This window comes from Lissotriton vulgaris, chromosome 4_1 (assembly GCF_964263255.1).
Source record: "Lissotriton vulgaris chromosome 4_1, aLisVul1.2, whole genome shotgun sequence".
Lineage (NCBI taxonomy): Eukaryota > Metazoa > Chordata > Amphibia > Caudata > Salamandridae > Lissotriton > Lissotriton vulgaris.
The window spans coordinates 771307105-771324363 of record NC_141691.1 but is presented as its reverse complement, the minus strand read 5'-3'; the positions used below and the strand labels follow the sequence as shown (position 1 = coordinate 771324363).

General features: G+C 49.0%; 1 protein-coding gene across 1 annotated transcript in view; it reads right to left on the bottom strand.

The window, feature by feature from the left end:
- The window catches only part of LOC147722574 (putative thiopurine S-methyltransferase), a 305879-nt gene that overhangs the window by 185470 nt on the left and 103150 nt on the right, over positions 1–17259 (bottom strand). The gene's annotated exons all lie outside the window — the stretch shown is intronic.

The window sequence follows — 17259 nt, the reverse complement described above, 5'->3', positions numbered from 1 at the left end:
ACCTTTTATTGATCAAAAACATAAAACAGCAGTGCATTCAGGTCATGTTTTGTGAGAACTGGTCAACAATCAAGCAATAATATAACATTACCCAGCTTCAAGGTGGACTATCGATATCAGACACATTATCAAGATTCATTCTTTCACGTCGTAGTTCAATCGTTGGAGACAGACATATATCCCCCCTGTATTTATTCCATCTACCCCACTTGCGGTCCTATTTCTTAGGGCACCCCTTTATTTGAAGACATCTTTTTCAGCAATTATGGTTCTATCCATGTCGACTGCCCAGTCACGGACTCTGGGAACCACACCCACACCCCACTTCTGCACTATGTTGCGTTTTGCAATGGCCCATCCAAACGAGGCCCATGCTGTGTGAGGTCGGTGGTGTCCCAGACAATTAGTAGGCAAAGTTTTGGGGAGGCCTTCAGAGTCCTACCCCCGCCCTTTCCATTTGTGAAGTGATATCGTCCAATATGATTGCACAACTGTCGGCATTGTTTAAGGCACAGGGGGGCAACTCGCCTACCCATTTTTTTTTAATGTTTTTATTAATTTTGTACAAAACATCGGTGAGACAATTAGCATGTACATAATCCAAGGTTACATTAAATTTAAAACGATCTTGACATATATTCTCATCTTCCCTAGTCCCTCCCCAGGCAGTCACGGTGTAAGCCAAAATGCACTCTCCCCAACCCACTGCTTTAGTCGTCCCCGGATTCATCATCTGTACTTTCGCCTTCAGATTCAGGAATTGGGTCGCAAATCTCCCCCTAAAAGCGTTCCAGGCAGCCCATATTTTGGTCCACTTTCGGGGGCATCTCCGATTTATATAGACAGTCCTCTCCAGTTATCATTTTGACGTCCATGTCCCTACACCAACTCTCCAACGAGGGTAATTCAGTGGCCCCCCATTTCTGCGCTATGTTCCATTTAGCTACCATGAGGCCCAATGTCGCCCATGTTTGTCCTTGTCGTGACAAGTCATTAGATTCCCATATATTTAGAAGGCATCAGCGTGGCTCAGGCAGCAAAGAGACACTCACAGTCTGGGATATTGTTCGCAGGACCTTACGCCAGTAGTCAGTTATCAGTGGGCAATCCCAGATTGTATGAAAAAAGGAGCCCTCTTCCCCGCATCCCCTAAGGCAGTATGGATGCTGTGCCCTGCCTATTTTATGAAGCGTGCTCCTGGTGAGGTAGGAGCGGTGTAGGATTTTGAGTTGGACAAGCTGGAGTCTTGCCGGAATCCCCACCTCCGTAGGCGAGGCTAGTGCCTCCTGCAATTCTGTCTCGTCCATGGCTCCAATGTCTGTGGTCCTCCTATCTTTTAATGTTGCAGTGGGATCTGGTAGGTTATTAACCAGTTTGCGATATGTGAATGATGTGGACCGTTTAGGCATAAAATCTGTAGGTAACCTGTCTTCTAGGGGAGAAGCCTCAGGTATGTCTACATCTTGTGGTAGTACTGCCAGGAGTGCATGGCAAATTTGTATGTAGCGGAATGTTTCGGTAGGTGCAAGCTTGTATTGTCGTCTAAGCTGAGCAAATGGGATGACCGTCCCCTTGTCCCATAGGTCGCCCACTGTGGATATACCTATGTTGTCCCAGTGTTCAAAGCCCCTGCTATTCCTAAGTGTCCCTAACTGCTTTGCGTCCCCAAAGAGGGGTACGTTTGGTGACGGTCTCCCTCCACCCCAAACGCACTTGCGCTGCGTACCATAGCATGGCTGTGTGTTTGGTCGGGCCCTCTAGCTTCATCGCCTGTCTCCTATTATACAGGGCCGCCATCATATTGTCCGTGCCTAGCTGCGCCCTATCCGCCTTGTATGCGGGCTCTGCCTGAGAGGCATGTATCCATTGGTTGATAATTTTAAGGTGCGCCGCCCAGTAATATAAGTGTATGCTGGGAAGTGCAATGCCACCGTCGTACCAACTGTGGTGCAACTTTGCCTGCGCAATGCGAGCCGGCCTGCTACCCCACAGGAGCGTGGACACCAGCACTGCTATTTGTTTAAAATATTTTAAGGGTACCGGAAACGGCGTGTTTTCTAGCACATATAAAAACGGGGGCAGGGCCATCATTTTAAATAAAGCCGTTTTTCCCAGCAGCGTCAGGGGTAGAGATTCCCAGTGCGCCGCCTCTCTTCGTAAGCGCTCCAAGGGGGGTGCCAGGTTTTTGGCGAAGAAGGCCGCGGGATCCTTCGTTATATGAATGCCCAGGTACTTAAAAGAGTCTTGTGGACAGTCCGGGGGAAGTCGCGGCATCGGTCCCTTAAGTATGTACAGAACTGATTTAGACCAGTTTATAGTATATCCAGAAACTGTCCCAAAAGTGTCGCAAATCTCATGGAGTACTGGTAGAGCGCTTTCTGGGTCTGTAAGATACACCAGAATATCATCAGCGTTGAGGGAAACTCGGTCCTTCCATCCCTCTGCCCATTTGATACCTCGCAGAAGAGGGGTCCCCCTAAGCCGCGCCACCAGGGGCTCTAATACCAGCGCGAAAAGAAGCGGCGATAAAGGGCAGCCTTGTCGGGTCCCTCTTGCCAGCGGTATAGCTTCCGATAGATGCCCATTCACCGTCACCGGTTTGGTGTAAAGGAGCCGGATCCACGCACAAAACTTTGGGCCAAAGCCCAAGTGCGGAAGCGCCGCAAAAAGGTAGGCCCATTCCACCATGTCAAAGGCCATTCTCACGTCAAGGGAAAGGACCGCCGACGGTTCCGATAGGACATGCGTCCGAGCCAACGAGCTATAAAGGCGCCTGAGATGTTATGTTATGTTTGGGTCTCTTTTATAGCGCACGGCTACCCCAGGGGGTGTCCCGGCGCTTTGGCAAAGAGAACTGTAGAGGAGAACACTCACAGAGGCCCCACAAGAGGATCAAACTGAATAGAGCCAGGTTTTCAGCTCCTTTCTGAAAGCAAGAAGACTATTTGACTTTCTTAAGGAGACAGGTAGCTCATTCCAGCAGCGCAGGGCCAAATATCGGAAGGAACGCCCTCCGATCCGGGCAAGTCTAACCGGGGGAACGACGGCTTTGGCCAACAAGGCCGACCGGAGCGTCCTCCTCGGGACATAAAAAGCCAAGCGCTTCTCCATATACTTTGGGCAAATAGAATGGAGGGCCTTAAAAGCCAAGGTCAACACCTTAAAGGTGATTCTTTTAGCAATAGGCAGCCAGTGCAATCTCTTTAGTAGTCTGAGGCTTTTGCCCTGCGTGGGAGACCAAAAATGGCTCTTGCAGCCGAGTTCTGCACAATCTGCAACGGGCCAACAGGTATTTCGGCAGCCCGATATACAGGGCATTCGCGTAATCCAGTCGCGAGCCAATTAGAGACTGCACTATGATTTTTTTGTGCTGCAGAGACAGCAAAGGAAGAAACTTCAGAAGCATTTTCAAAATGCCAAAGCATTTCCCAGACTGACCGATGATCTGGGGTCCGAAAGAAAGGCTGTCATCACATTGCACACCAAGGTTTTTGGCCTTCACAGAGGCCACGTCAGGCGGAAACATGTCCTGGGGCCACCAGGTCTTCCAACTGGGATCCGGCGGACAACCGAAAAAAGAAGCAGCTCCGACTTATCGAGTTGCACTTCAGACTGTGCCGCCGAAACCAGTCGAAGACCGCACCCAGGCATTCCCTGATCAGGCCACCATCAAAAGCCTCTCCCTTTTTAGATGTAAAAAGGAGCTGGGTGTCATCAGCATAGGATATGATCCGGGCATCAAAGGACTCCGCTACCGCCGCCAGAGGGGCCATATAAATATTAAAAAGGGTGGGGCTCAGGATAGACCCCTGAGGGACCCGGCATTTCCGCGGAGAACGGAGGTGCCCAGATCACTTGTCGCCGGTCAGAAAGGATTTAAACCAGTTCCACACCGTCCCACGAAACCGATCTCCCAGAGTCTAGAAAGGAGACCGGCATGGGGGACGGTGTCAAACGCCGCCGACAAGTCCAGCATAACCAGAATAACCTTCCCCCCCCAGATCAAGCGTCTCTCTGATGGCATCGGTGATCTCGAGCAAAGCTGTATCCGTGCTATAGTTAGCACGGAAGCCCGATTGGGAATCATGTAAGATGTTATTGCTCTCTATATAGTTGGAAATAGATAGCTGTACATGTTTCTCGATCACCTTTGCCAGAGCAGGGAGAAGGGAGAGCGGCCTGTAGTTAGCATGGACAAGAGGATCCAAAGTGGGCTTTTTGAGTAGTGGCAGGATCAGAGCATGTTTCCAGGCCGAAGGAACTTCGCCCGTGGTCAAGGAGAGATTGAGCAGCGGATTAAGCAAGCTGTTAATTGCAGGCGCTATTTTTCCTAGACATTTCACTGGGCAAGGATCCAACGGCGAGCCAGATTGCAGCCGGGAGAGAAGATCAAGGGAGGAAGTTACGGATAGGGAAGGGAAATCCGAAAGGACTGTACTCCTCTCATCAGAAGACGAGGGGAGGGTGGCCCGTTGACTAGCAGATGGACCAATGCCGGCGCCTGGGAAAGTGTCCTGAATGCACTTAATTTTATTTATGAAGAAGTCCCCCAGCTGACTAATCCAGGCCTCGGAGTGAGAATGGGAGGGTAAGCTCGAGTATTTCTGTGCGGCATAAAGCCTCATTGATCCGGGTGAATTAAATTTGGAAGGTGCGATTCTAATCTATTTGAGAGCACTTTGGCTAGTATTTTTGCTTCCGCATTGAGTAGCGAGATTGGGCGATAGGAGAGACATTCAGACTGTGGCTTCCCGGGCTTCAGAATAGCCACAATCGTGGCCATTCTTTGATCCAAAGGCAGCTGCCCCCTCTTCAGACTATCATTGAACATATCAAGTAGGTGTGGGCAGAGAGTGTCTGCCATAAGTTTGTATAGCTGTAACGATTTGATAGCAGCGCGTATCTCTTCTGCCGCAAGCTCGGCCTCAAGCTCCAAAGAGGCTTCTGGTGCGAGTCCAGGCATTGCTATGTCTTGTAGAAAAGACGGTGCCTCAGCCTCTGATGTAATCGAGGATGAAGTGCATACCGCCCGGATATGTCCTGCTAGCGCATGTGCTATGTCCCCTGGGTCTGTCGTGAGATGGCCCTCGGCAGTCCGCAGTTGCGCTATAGTCCTGGTGCCACGCTCCCGTCTATCCAACCAGGCCAATAACTTCCCTGCTTTATCTCCTACATCATAGATTTTGTGTCTGGTTGCCGTAGGGCTATCATCGTCTCGTTCCTAAGGTGTTCCCTATATTGTTGTTGTTTTAAGTGAAGGGTGTGTGCGGAAGCGAGTGTTGGGTCAGTCATATGCTCGGTGTCTGCTGCTTGCAACTCCTGTTTTAAGGTTACGAGGTCTCGTTGCTTCTTACGCTTGTGTCCTGTGATGGAGGCTATAGCTTGTCCCCTGAGAACTGTCTTATAGGCCTCCCACAGGATAGCTGGGGAGCTAACCGAGGCCACGTTCTCGGTAAAGAAGTATTTGGTGGACCTACGGAGTTCCTTTCGCACCAGCGGGACCTGTAGGTACCCTGGATAAATTGGGTAAAGTCGCTTGCGGGAAGTGTGATGGGAAGAGTAAACTAATACAACTGGCGAATGGTCAGAGACACCCCTGGGCCCAATATCAATGTTTTCTATATGTTGTAGACTGGACTCTGAGGTCAGGAAGTAATCTATCCTCGACAAACTGTTGTGCACAGTGGAGTGAAATGTGTATTGTTTTGCTACTGGGTGCTTGTGTCTCCATGCATCTACCAGTCCCAACGCTTCTGAGAAGCTCTGTAAGCGGGAGACCCCTGCTGTCAAGGTCTTCACTGGGTGCCGGTCTACGCTGGCATCCATCGTTGCGTTAAAATCCCCCCCAATAAGAAGGTCACCTTCTGGCAAAGACAGAAAAAATTAACTGAGGGTCGGGAATGCCACCGTGTGCAGCGCAGGGGGGATGTATACTGACACCACATTGATGAGTCTACCCTCCCACTGACCCTGCAGTGCAGCAAACCTCCCCTGATCATCATGTCTTGTTTGTAGTACTATAAAGGGAGAGTTTTTTCGCAGCAGGATACCCGTTCCTCTGGACCCTGAAGAAAACTCTGAGTGCACCAGCATCCTGAACCCCCATCTATCCATCCATGCCGCGCCTGTGAGGTGGGTTTCCTGCAGGAGTGCCAGTGTGGGAGCTTGACATTTCAAGGCCCGTAGTACCAACCCCCTTTTAATTTTGTCCGCCAATCCGTGTACATTCCACGTGAGCGGGGCTACTGGGACCACAGGGGCCTCTGCTTGGGCGTTAGGGAGAGGGGTGTCTGCCGCCATTAGAGTCATGGGAAGTATATGGAGTTTGTAACCCAGTCATGTCATGTAAGGACCAATCAGGCTGTACATACCACGCTATAGTGCCTTTTCCGATATGAACCAAAACAAAGAAACAAAAAACCTTAATTACCCAGCCCCAAAGACCAACCCTCCTCCCTGCCTCCCTGCCCGACGGACTTCGAACTGCCCGCCACCCCAACATAGCAGAGTGCTCCATCCCAAACCAAAACAGTGTACTTGCCTGAAAGGGGTAAGAAGTCCAGGAAGAGTGTAATCCTCCCTTTCCAGCAGGGCCCGCTTCAGCCCGGCGTCCAGAGTCGGCTTGTACGTAATGTTATTTACAAACAGGTGTCCTCGTTACAGTTCGCTTTCTGCAGGACCGGTTCATCCCTTGCCGAGGTCGTCTGCGTCCACCCTCTGCGAATTGTCCTCTTCGGGTTGTTGATGTTCCTGGCTGTCTGCTTCTTCGTCGTCGGTCCGACGGCGTTGCCCTCTGTTTCCGTGACGGGGTCCCTCCGCTTTCCTCCATCCCTTAAGCCAGTCGTATGCCTCCTCAGGTGTCTAGAAGAACCACGTCTTCCCTTCAGCCGCAACTCTCAGTTTTGCTGTAAATAACATCGAGAAGGGCACCTCTCTGGCTCTCAATGCCTTTTTGAACTCCAAGAAACTGCGATGGTGCAGTGAAACCGCCGCAGTATAGTCAGGGAAGAAGGAGATTGAGGAGTTGTGTAAATGAATCTGTGGGGAGATTCGCGCAATCTGGAGGATGACATTTCTGTCTCGGAAATTGAACAGGCGCGCAAGCACCGGCCTGGGGGGCGCCCCTGGTTTGGGCCTTCCACCTGGTACTCTATGCGCCCGCTCCACAGAAAAGAAGGTGGAGAGCCCCTTTGGTTGCAGTCTGGTTTGTATCAGATCCTCCACATATAAATCCATTGCCTGGGTACCTTCAGTCTCCGGAATTCCCAGAATGAGTACGCTATTTCTGCGCGAGCGCCCTTCCTGGTCGTCGAGTTTCTCGGCCAGTATTTTGTTCTCCGTTTCGAGTCGTGAGACAGTTTTCTGTAATGCAGCCGTGTCTATAGTCAAGGTCTTTGTGGCCTGCTCAACCTCCATAACTCTGGTGGTTATTTTCTGAAAGTCTGCTCGCAGTAAGGACACATCGGCGGAGATAGAACCCACGTGGTTTGCACGCTGGTGAGCGCTGCCATTATGTCCTCCAGAGTCACTTTTTTGGAAGTATCGGCTCCCGTAGCCCTCCCAGAGGAGTCCTTCCCCTCCGGCAACGGTGGAAAATCCTTCGCATAGGCGTATTTATCCAGCTCGGCTTGTACATTTTGATTCCTGGGGCCTCTGCCCGCCATGGCGTTGTTTAGGGTCGTCTGTGGGGTCTGCCGCGTTACGCCGCCCGGTGCTATGGAGTTGCATGCGGTTTGCGTTCTTCTGAAGAGTGCCGGCCCTCCGCTTGCTGTGTCGCACTCTCCACAGGATCCCCGGCAGATGCGTTAACAGGGGGGGGGGGGGGGGGGGGGGGGGGGGGGGGGGACGACGCAGTATCGCCTATTTGCCCTGATCTTCGGTCGTATTACCCAGGGGTCAGCAATCACACCAGGATAGTGGTCGGCTGGCAACCCAGGTCTCTCCTGCCAGCGATAATGTACTGTTCCCGAAGGATCAATGAGTCCTCAATTCCGGTGCCAGGGGTGTGGGGGGGCCACAGTGTGAGCGCCCCTGACCAGTTGCAGTCCGTCTCCAGAGCCCCGGAGGGGGGCTTCAATGCGGGCCAAAGAGCCAGGCACCGGTTTCAATGCAGTCTGTAGGCTTCACAATCAAATATTCTCCCCGCAATCCAAGTCCTTACTTTTGAGATCAGCAAGAGGGCCAGCAGGCTCGGGAAATGCTGCCGGGGGTGGGGTTGGGGTGGGGGGGGGTGCACACTCCACAGTGACCCTGCCACTTGGACTCGTTCTCTGTCTCTCACCGCGCCCCCGTGTGGAGAGGGCCCGGCGAACCCAGCCAATCCAGGCCCCGGCTTCCCCACACGTGGGCCCCGCTCTCCCGGTGGGAGCCCTCGGACTATAAAGTATAGCGGCTGGCGCCGCAGCTCCGCTGACGCCTCCGTGTTGATGTGGGTCTCCCGCCGCCGCAGATGGATGGGCCGTGGGCGGTCCCACCCCCGTATCGGCCGCGCCGCCTCCCCGGAGTCCGCTCGGGTGCGTGCCAAAATCGAGGCCCCGGCTTTTGGGGAAGGAGCAGGCCGTCACCGTGTAGTCGCAGCAGACCTCGGTTCCTGTCGTCGGATTGTGACCGGAACCACTTCCGCCGGTGCCCCTCGATCACCTACGTCCGCGGGAGCCCCCGCCTTTCATAATCACGCAGGATAAGTGCACGGATTGATTGAGAAGGGCACCCCTTCACCGGAGCCTTCTCAGCAAGCAGCCAGGTGGCCGGCTGCTAGCCACGCCTCTCGCCTACCCATTTTGACCAAGACACCGGCATCAAGGTAAACTCGATGTTGGACCTTCAGTTGGAACAGGCGCAGTCTCATGGGGATGGCCACCTCTCTGGGGAGGCCAAAGCGTCTCGCCAATCGTCATCCTCAATAGCACCTAAATCTGACTACCATTGTTGCTGCAGGCACACCAAGAGGTCCGGACAATTGTTTATTAACTTTTTATACGTGAGAGATATGGCTTTTGTGTTCAAGGGATCTAGCAGCCACTTATCCTCCAGTGGAGAGGCCGCAGGGAGTGAATCAGCTCTGGGCAGCACTGCTTTGATTGCGTGGCTGATCTCCAAGTACTGGAATGTTTAAGTCTGTGCAAGTTGATAATTCTGCTGAAGGTCTGTGAAAGTGGCCTATCTCCCTATTGTCCATACGTCCCCCACTGTTGAAATGCCAATCAAATCCCACTTATCAAACCCAGGACAGGTGCTCAGGCGACCCAAGAATTTGGGCTCCAAGAGCGATGTAGCACATGTAATGTTGTTATGCCAAGCTAGTTGCGTATTGACTCCATGCCACGTAGCGATTATGCACGCCGTGGGCCCAGTAAGGTGCAATGTCCGAGGGTGCGAGTATAGTCCTCTGTTTTATCCTCCCTGTCCCATGAGCCACCAGTCATTGCGAAATTTCGGGTTGTCATGTCAACCGTGTGCCCATCTGTTAATCGCGACCCGTTGGGACGCCTAATAATAAAGCATGATATTAGTTAATGCAATGCCCCCTTCATACAATCCCGCCGTTAGTTTTTTCAGAGCAATCCGCGGGGCCCGGCCATCCCACAGCAGGGCAGGCACGGCATTGTCGATAATCTTGAAATAGGAGTCTGGGATTTTATTGGGGGTGTTTTGTAACACGTAAACGAAGCGCAGTAGTGCCAGCATCTTGAAAAGGGCAGCGCGACCTAAGAGAGTTAGGGGGAGAGAGCGCCAGTGCTTGACATCGGCTCGGAAGAGGGTCAGAGGTTCAAGTAGGTTCGCATCATAAAATAGGGCTGGGTTAGTTGTGGTATATATGCCCAAGTAGTGGAAGCCCCTTGATGCCACCGGGGTGTCATACCCCCTTGGACTGCATGGTGGTGTCCCCCATAGTATGTATAGTTGAGATTTGGTCCAATTAATTATGTACCCAGAATAAGTGCCAAATATGTGGAAGATATGGATGACTCAGCGGAGGGTCGATGATGGTGAGGCAATATATAAGAGGATATCATTGCGTACCGCGAGATGCGGTCCTCGTGGTTCTCCGTCCATTTCAGACCATGGATCATGGGATCCTCCTCACCCAAATCGCAAATAGCTCCAGTACCATGGCGAAAATTATGGGCGATAGGGGACACTCCTGCCTGGTACCCCTTTGTAATTGAAACTGTCCAAAGGTATGTTTATTCACCACAACTTGGGCAATCGGGCAGACATACAGAAGTCGGACCCATTTTATATAGTTAGGTCAGAACCCCCTTCTCTCCTGTACTGCGAAGAGGAAATCCCACTCAATGGTATTAAATGCCATTTTGGCATCTAGCGATAGCAGGGCTGCGTCTTCCCCAATCATCTGGTGTCTACCCAACACCCTGTTTAGTCATCTTAGGTTCAGGGCAGAATTCCGTCCAGGCATGAAGCTAGATTGGTCCAGGTGTATCAGTCCAGCGACATGGGGAATGAGCCTATTAGCCAGCAGCTTTGCCAGAATTTTGGCCTCTACTGTGAGAAGGGAAATGGGTCGGTATGCCCTGCAGCCATCAGGTGGTTTATCCTGATAACCACGATGGAGGCCGTTCTAATGTCTTGTGGTAACATCTCTTTTTCGAAACTGATGGGGGGGTGGGGGGGAATTTGGAGGCCATTGGTTTGAAGAGTTTGATCGGGAGCCCGTTATGTCCCATTGCCTTGCCCGAGTGGACATCTCGAATAGCTAAATGGATTTCCTGTTCCGTAGGTTTTCCTTCTAGGGAGTCTCTATCCTCAGGGGATTTTAATAGTCGAGAGCAGTTCCTTAGCCGCTAGCAGCGTGGTTGCCCCAATTGACCAATATACTGAAGTGAAATAGGTGGCAAATGTGTCTGCTATCTGCTGGGGATCGGTGATTTCCTCACCGCTTAACCCACGCAGTCGAGCAACCCATCGTGATAGCTGCCCTTTTTTTTTCCAGCCAGGCAAGAAGCGTGCCTGTTCTCTCTCCATGTTCGAATATCTTATGACAGGTTGATTTATATTTCGCCTTAGCTGCGTCTGTAAGAAGCTGCTTGTAATCTAATCGCATAACTGCCAAAGATTGCTGTGCCTTATGGTTTGGTGTTTGTGCAAGCGTCCTTTCCCTCCGTAATGTCTTTCTGAAGTTGTTCAATGCGCTTGGTTAGTTCTCTTTTATGGCCCACCATCAGTGCCAGTGCTCTGCCCTTTATCACTGCCCCAAAGGCACCTCACAGGGTCTGAGCTGAAGTGACAGAACCTACATTTTCTTTGAAATATAATTTGGTGTCTTTCCTCAATGTAGCCTGATGTGTGGTATCTTAAGTGACCAGGGATTTAAGGTTAGGGTTGTGCATCGTGCTTGGGAGCCGATTGTTATCTTCTTCAGAATAGGCGAGTGGTCCCAGACCTGATCTTTTTCTTAACAAAAATTATTTTGGAGTGCCCAGCCAACTGTCGTGTGCAGTGAGGTATGGACATGTGGCAGGGTTGGTCGGAAGGCCTTGAAGTAAAAGAATGCTGTACACGACCTTCTGCCCTACAAAGAGGTGGTTGGCTGCCCATAGAGGGTTCGGATCAGGTTCCTGTGGTAAAGCCTCTGCTGAGCAAGGCCGTCAGCCACTCACAGATGGGATTGCCTGCCCACTGATGATTGGGCGCAGAAGAAGCCTCTCACAAACCCCCACAGCATACCAGCAAAAGGACGTTCACAGCAGGGATTGGCCAACGGCAGAAAGAGAGACACAGGTCAGGGTGTGCCCACCAATGCACATGCCTAAAGGCCCTGTACAACACTAGTTCACCATCAATGGAGGGGGTGCTTTTATAGAAGTTGAATGCAGCCGTTAAGAAAAACAGAAATTCAATTTACAAAAATAATTAAGTGAAGTGATGGCTGTGAAATACAAAAAGAGAAAAATACCTACAATTTTACCGTTTTAGTTAGGTCCACGAACCTGTTGTACATACCAAAACTTGTACAACAAATACAATGCTTATGACAATAGAACACTAAGTATAGGGACTTCAGAACACATATTTAAATTACAACACATACACAAATAATTCATACATTATCCATAATCTTACCATTCACAATGTTAAAGGCAAGGTGATATGTAATGTTACTAGTGAGATCATTTATGAAGTCACCGGTTTTAAAATATATTATATCAAAGTCAAAGTCAATATATATATATATATATATATATATATATATATATATATATGAGGCAATCCCTGCTTACTCTCGCCTGGAGCCCAATCCTGGATACCACAGCGCAGAAGAAGAGAGGAGACCCAAGTACAGGTGAGAAGTGTTGTTTATTTAAATCGGGAAGACGGCACACCTCAGCCTTCTATATATATCCATATCCTACTGGCGGTCGCCAGTAGGTAGTTATAGTTAGGACATATTTTCCATAGGAAAACCGCAACATTCCATTTGGAATAACTTTGGCACCGGTTGACGAATGTTCGCGAAATTTTCAAAACTGGCGGGGCGCTCCGGTCCGCTCCTATCCTGAAAGTCGTAGGGTGATTCGTGAAGCGGGGGCTCAATGCAATTTTCCATAGGTACAGTTCATCGCGGCTCCAGCCCAAACGGCTGAACGGAATTACACCAAATTTGGCAAAGTTGTAGTTCTTGGTTCTGACTCGTGCCTTTTGCTTAAATGGTGTAAATCAGTTCATTAGTTCCTGAGAAAATTACAATTAAAAGTACATATATATCTATGAACTCAGTGGATCCGTGCATCTTGCGCGCACTCTAAGCGCACCTTCCTGATCACGCGCTGAATGCTAATTTTAATTTAATTTAATTGCAGGTTTATATAGCGCTAGGATCGACTCCCGGAGGAGTATCTCCGCGCTTCGACCGCTGCGAAACCCTTCCTGGCTTCCCTGAGAGATGGTCCCTTAATGGGTATCTCCAGGGTGAGACCAGGCATCCCCGGCGGTCTGGTGGGGCCGTTAGTGAAGATGAGGCAAGCTAATGCCCAGAGTTGCCGAGTGTGATCGCTGATCAGAGTGGGCACCGAGGCGAGAGAATTATCGAGTCTGCTGACCCTGGTCCAGAAACCTGCCGCGTCGGGAATCGAACCCTGGTCCCGGGCCGTCCTCTGCTCTCGGGTCTGCCGCCTCTAACCAGTGAGCCACACTACTTCACTCTACTAATTGGTTGTCAACATTCGAAACCAGGAAATGTTGGTAGCCATTTTGTACCTCGGTAGAAGCGAGGATCTAGAAAATAGTGGGACAAGCATTCAAAACGTATAAAGAGGGCATGTAAGTAGTATTTTGATAATCTAGACCTGCTCAGGGGGTCCCTCAGGGGGTCCCACAGGGATCCCTAGGGCTCCCCCCAAAAATTTTTTTGTTTTTGAAAAAACTGAAAAATGTGCGTGGGGTTTATGGATCCGTCGTAATAAAAATTAAAATGAAGCGTGGGCTCCTGTGCTTGTTTAAAAATTAGCTACCTGGGAGGGCCAAATCCAAGGGTCTAAAATATTACATTTAAGGGGGGTCCAGAGGAGCCCTGTAGCCCGGGGACCGCCATTCCTCAGTGCTACAAAATAAATGGGTGAGGGAGCTCAAAGGTCCGTCTAAGCCCCGGGGATTACTACCCTCTGGGGATTTTTATATCTTGGGAGGGGGGCCGCATGGTCTGCATTCTGGAACAGTCGAAAGCCTTGGGGAACACCACCCCCCAGGAGCGGCTTCTGCTGTGTCTCGGGGTGTCTACCCCCGGGATACTGCAGTTTGGTATTGCAGGGTGGGAGTCGAGGTTCCCGCTCTGTCATATGAAACTTGAGGGCATATTAAGAAGTGAATAAACCAAATATCACCCAAGTGAATAAAATCCATTGATGTCACCTGGACGACAAGGATCCGTAGTGATCTACCAGATACCTGAAAATGTGGCGTCCAAAATGAAATAGGTTAGTGTATCCAGAACTCACAACAACATCACAGCCAAAACACATTGGTATTAGCACATGGCATCTCTGTCAGGTGATGCTTATATACTTGTTTCTTATGCTTCCAATATCTTTTCAGGTATGTAAGAAGTCCGACACAGATTATGTCACCCACTCACCTTCTTGGTAGAACATGGGTGCTTCGCCTCACCTGGCTGCGGCTCAGGTAGATAGAGCACTGCTCTATTAAAAGTAAACAGATGCAGGTCATAGATATATCATATTGGTATTTATCAAACGATCTACAACACTCAAAAGGGAGAAGTGCTAAAAAATAAAAAAAGTCTTAAACGTGCATCATCGATGGAAATGCACGTACAGTTTAACTTAGATGCCTGTTATAATACTAAGTCACCTCAACGGACTCACAATCCTATCAAGGATATAAATGATGATTCACATCTTCGAGTATTATTGCATGCCCTAAATCCAATTTTTTGTTGTTATGCCAGTCCACGCATAAGTGCTTATGCCCGTTCAAATTAACATAATTCCAAGGGTCCCCACGTGAAGGCACTCTTTTTAATTGTGCCAATCAGTGCATTCTTGTGTGAGTCCCCGACTTATTCACATAGATGATATTTGTTTTTAGCGTTATGTTGGAAAACGGCGCTCGGCGATGGACTTAGCTATTCTAATCCGTGAGTTGGAGATCCTCATTGTTTAAGGAGACGACGAGAAACATATGTTTCCCATATCTTTATTATTTCATACCCCCTTTGGTGAGCAATGCTATCATTAAGAAATCAAGTGTTAATGTCTCTGGCTGCTACTCGCTCATGATATGCGGTAAGCGCTGCAGCCTCTTTACCTCCGCTGTCTCTCCATTGGCTAGCGGGTATTATCAGAATAAAGACTCACTCCTTAGGACCAGATCCTTACCTGCCCGTCGGTACTCCGGGCGTCCCTCTGGGCCGTCTCGGGGAGGTACCGAACGGGTCAGGTCTTCCGCTATCATCGCTTCCGTGTTCCTGGACGCGTGTGACGTCACGACGTACTGGCGTCCCATGACGCGTTCGGAATACCGGGATTTGTAGTTTTAACAAGCCCGCTCAGTGTCTACGGTTTCTCACAGCTTACATGAAATTATCTCAATGACCCCGCAGCAGTAGATAACCGGTATCTGTGTATAGGAGTCGTTAGATCATTGTCCAGTTTGATCTCTCTCCTGGTCTTTTTTTCGACTATACTGTACTTGTAATACAGTTTGCAAACTCTCGAGAAGTGTTTGCGTTTTAATAGTACAAAATTAGACCAGTATGTATTGCTGAACTATAAATAGAGCTAGTAGTTAGAAATACTTTTGAAATGTAAATAGACAAGAGCTAATGACGTGTATAGGAGACCACAGTGACTCAAAGTGCAGGTGATTGGGTACATTTTAGATGTGTCTGGACGTGTATCTTATCTGTTTAACATCAGCGGTTATCTACTGCTGCGGGGTCAATTAGATAATTTCATGTAATCTGTGAGAAACCGTAGACACTGAGCGGGGTTGTTAAAACTACAAATCCCGGTATTCCGAACGCGTCATGGGACGCCAGTACGTCGTGACGTCACACGCGTCCGGGAACACGGAAGCGATAATAGCGGAAGACCTGACCCGTTCGGTACCTCCCCGAGACGGCCCAGAGGGGAGCCCGGAGTACCGACGGGCAGGTAAAGATCCGGTCCTAATCCTGGGGTGGCAACATATGAGTGAGTCTTTATTCTGATAATAACCGCAAGCCCATGGAGAGACAGTGGAGGTAAAGAGGCTGCAGCGCTTACTTACCGCATATCATGAGCGAGTAGCAGTCAGAGACATTAACACTTGATTTCTTAATGATAGCATTGCTCACCAAAGGGGGTATGAAATAATAAAGATATGGGAAACATTTGTTTCTCGTCGTCTCCTTAAACAATGAGGATCTCCAACTCACGGATTAGAATAGCTAAGTCCATCGCCGAGCCCAGTTTTCCAACATAACGCTAAAAACAAATATAATCTATGTGAATAAGTCGGGGACTCACACAAGAATGCACAGATTGGCACAATTAAAAAGAGTGCATTCGCGTGGAGATTTGAACGGGCATAAGCACTTATGCGTGGACTGGCATAACAACAAAAAATTGGATTTAGGGCATGCAATAATACGCGAAGATGTGAATTATCATTTATATCCTTGATAGGATTGTGAGTCCGTTGAGGTAACTTAGTATTATAACAATCATCTAAGGTAAACTGTACGTGCATTTCCATTGATGATGCACGTTTAAGACTTTTTTATTTTTTAGCACTTCTCCCTTTTGAGTGTTGTAGATCGTTTGATAAATACCAATATGATATATCTATGACCTGCATCTGTTTACTTTTAATAGAGCAGTGCTCTATCTACCTGAGCCGCAGCCTGGTGAGGCGAAGCACCCATGTTCTACCAAGAAGGTGAGTGGGTGACATAATCTGTGTCGGACTTCTTATATACCTGAAAAGATATTGGAAACATAAGAAACAAGTATATAAGCATCACCTGACAGAGATGCCATGTGCTAATACCAATGTGTTTTGGCTGTGATGTTGTTGTGAGTTCTGGATACACTAACCTATTTCATTTTGGACGCCACATTTTCAGGTATCTGGTAGATCACTACGGATCCTAGTCGTCCAGGTGACATCAATGGATTTTATTCACTTGGGTGATTTTTGGTTTATTCACATTTATGCAGTAGCAAAGTATTGGTCCTGAAGAAAGCAGCGGACACTAAGTCCCCGTACTGCTGAAACATGTTGACCTTTTAAATTAGATAGTAGCTATTTGTTGAAAACTACTATATTTCCGTACTGAGTTTTAGACTTGGAAGTTTGAGAGATACCTAATAAATTGTTCCATCTCTATACTCTCCAATTTTAGATTTTTCACTATCACTTTCCTTTTTCACACACACTGCTTTTCAGGTATCGTTGTCAGATTACCCTTACAAACCCTTTGTGACACTGGGGCATACGTTATTCCATCAAGGGATGAAAAAATATCCTCCTTGGTGTAAGGAGTCCCACATGATGACAAGGGCGGTATCGAACGATATCTGATGGGAATTTCCACACCTGAGAAGTATCACTCACTATTGAGGACTTCTGTTGAGCTAGAAATAGGCGGGTGGCTAGTTTTTCAAAACTTCTGATGATTGTAGACCCACAGTTACATTGTGTTGTTTAAAATTGTACTCAGGGGTATGTAATTGTGCTTGGTCTTTAAACTCCCCAGGGACCCTCACTCTATCTGTTTTCTTGTTGTTCATATTAACA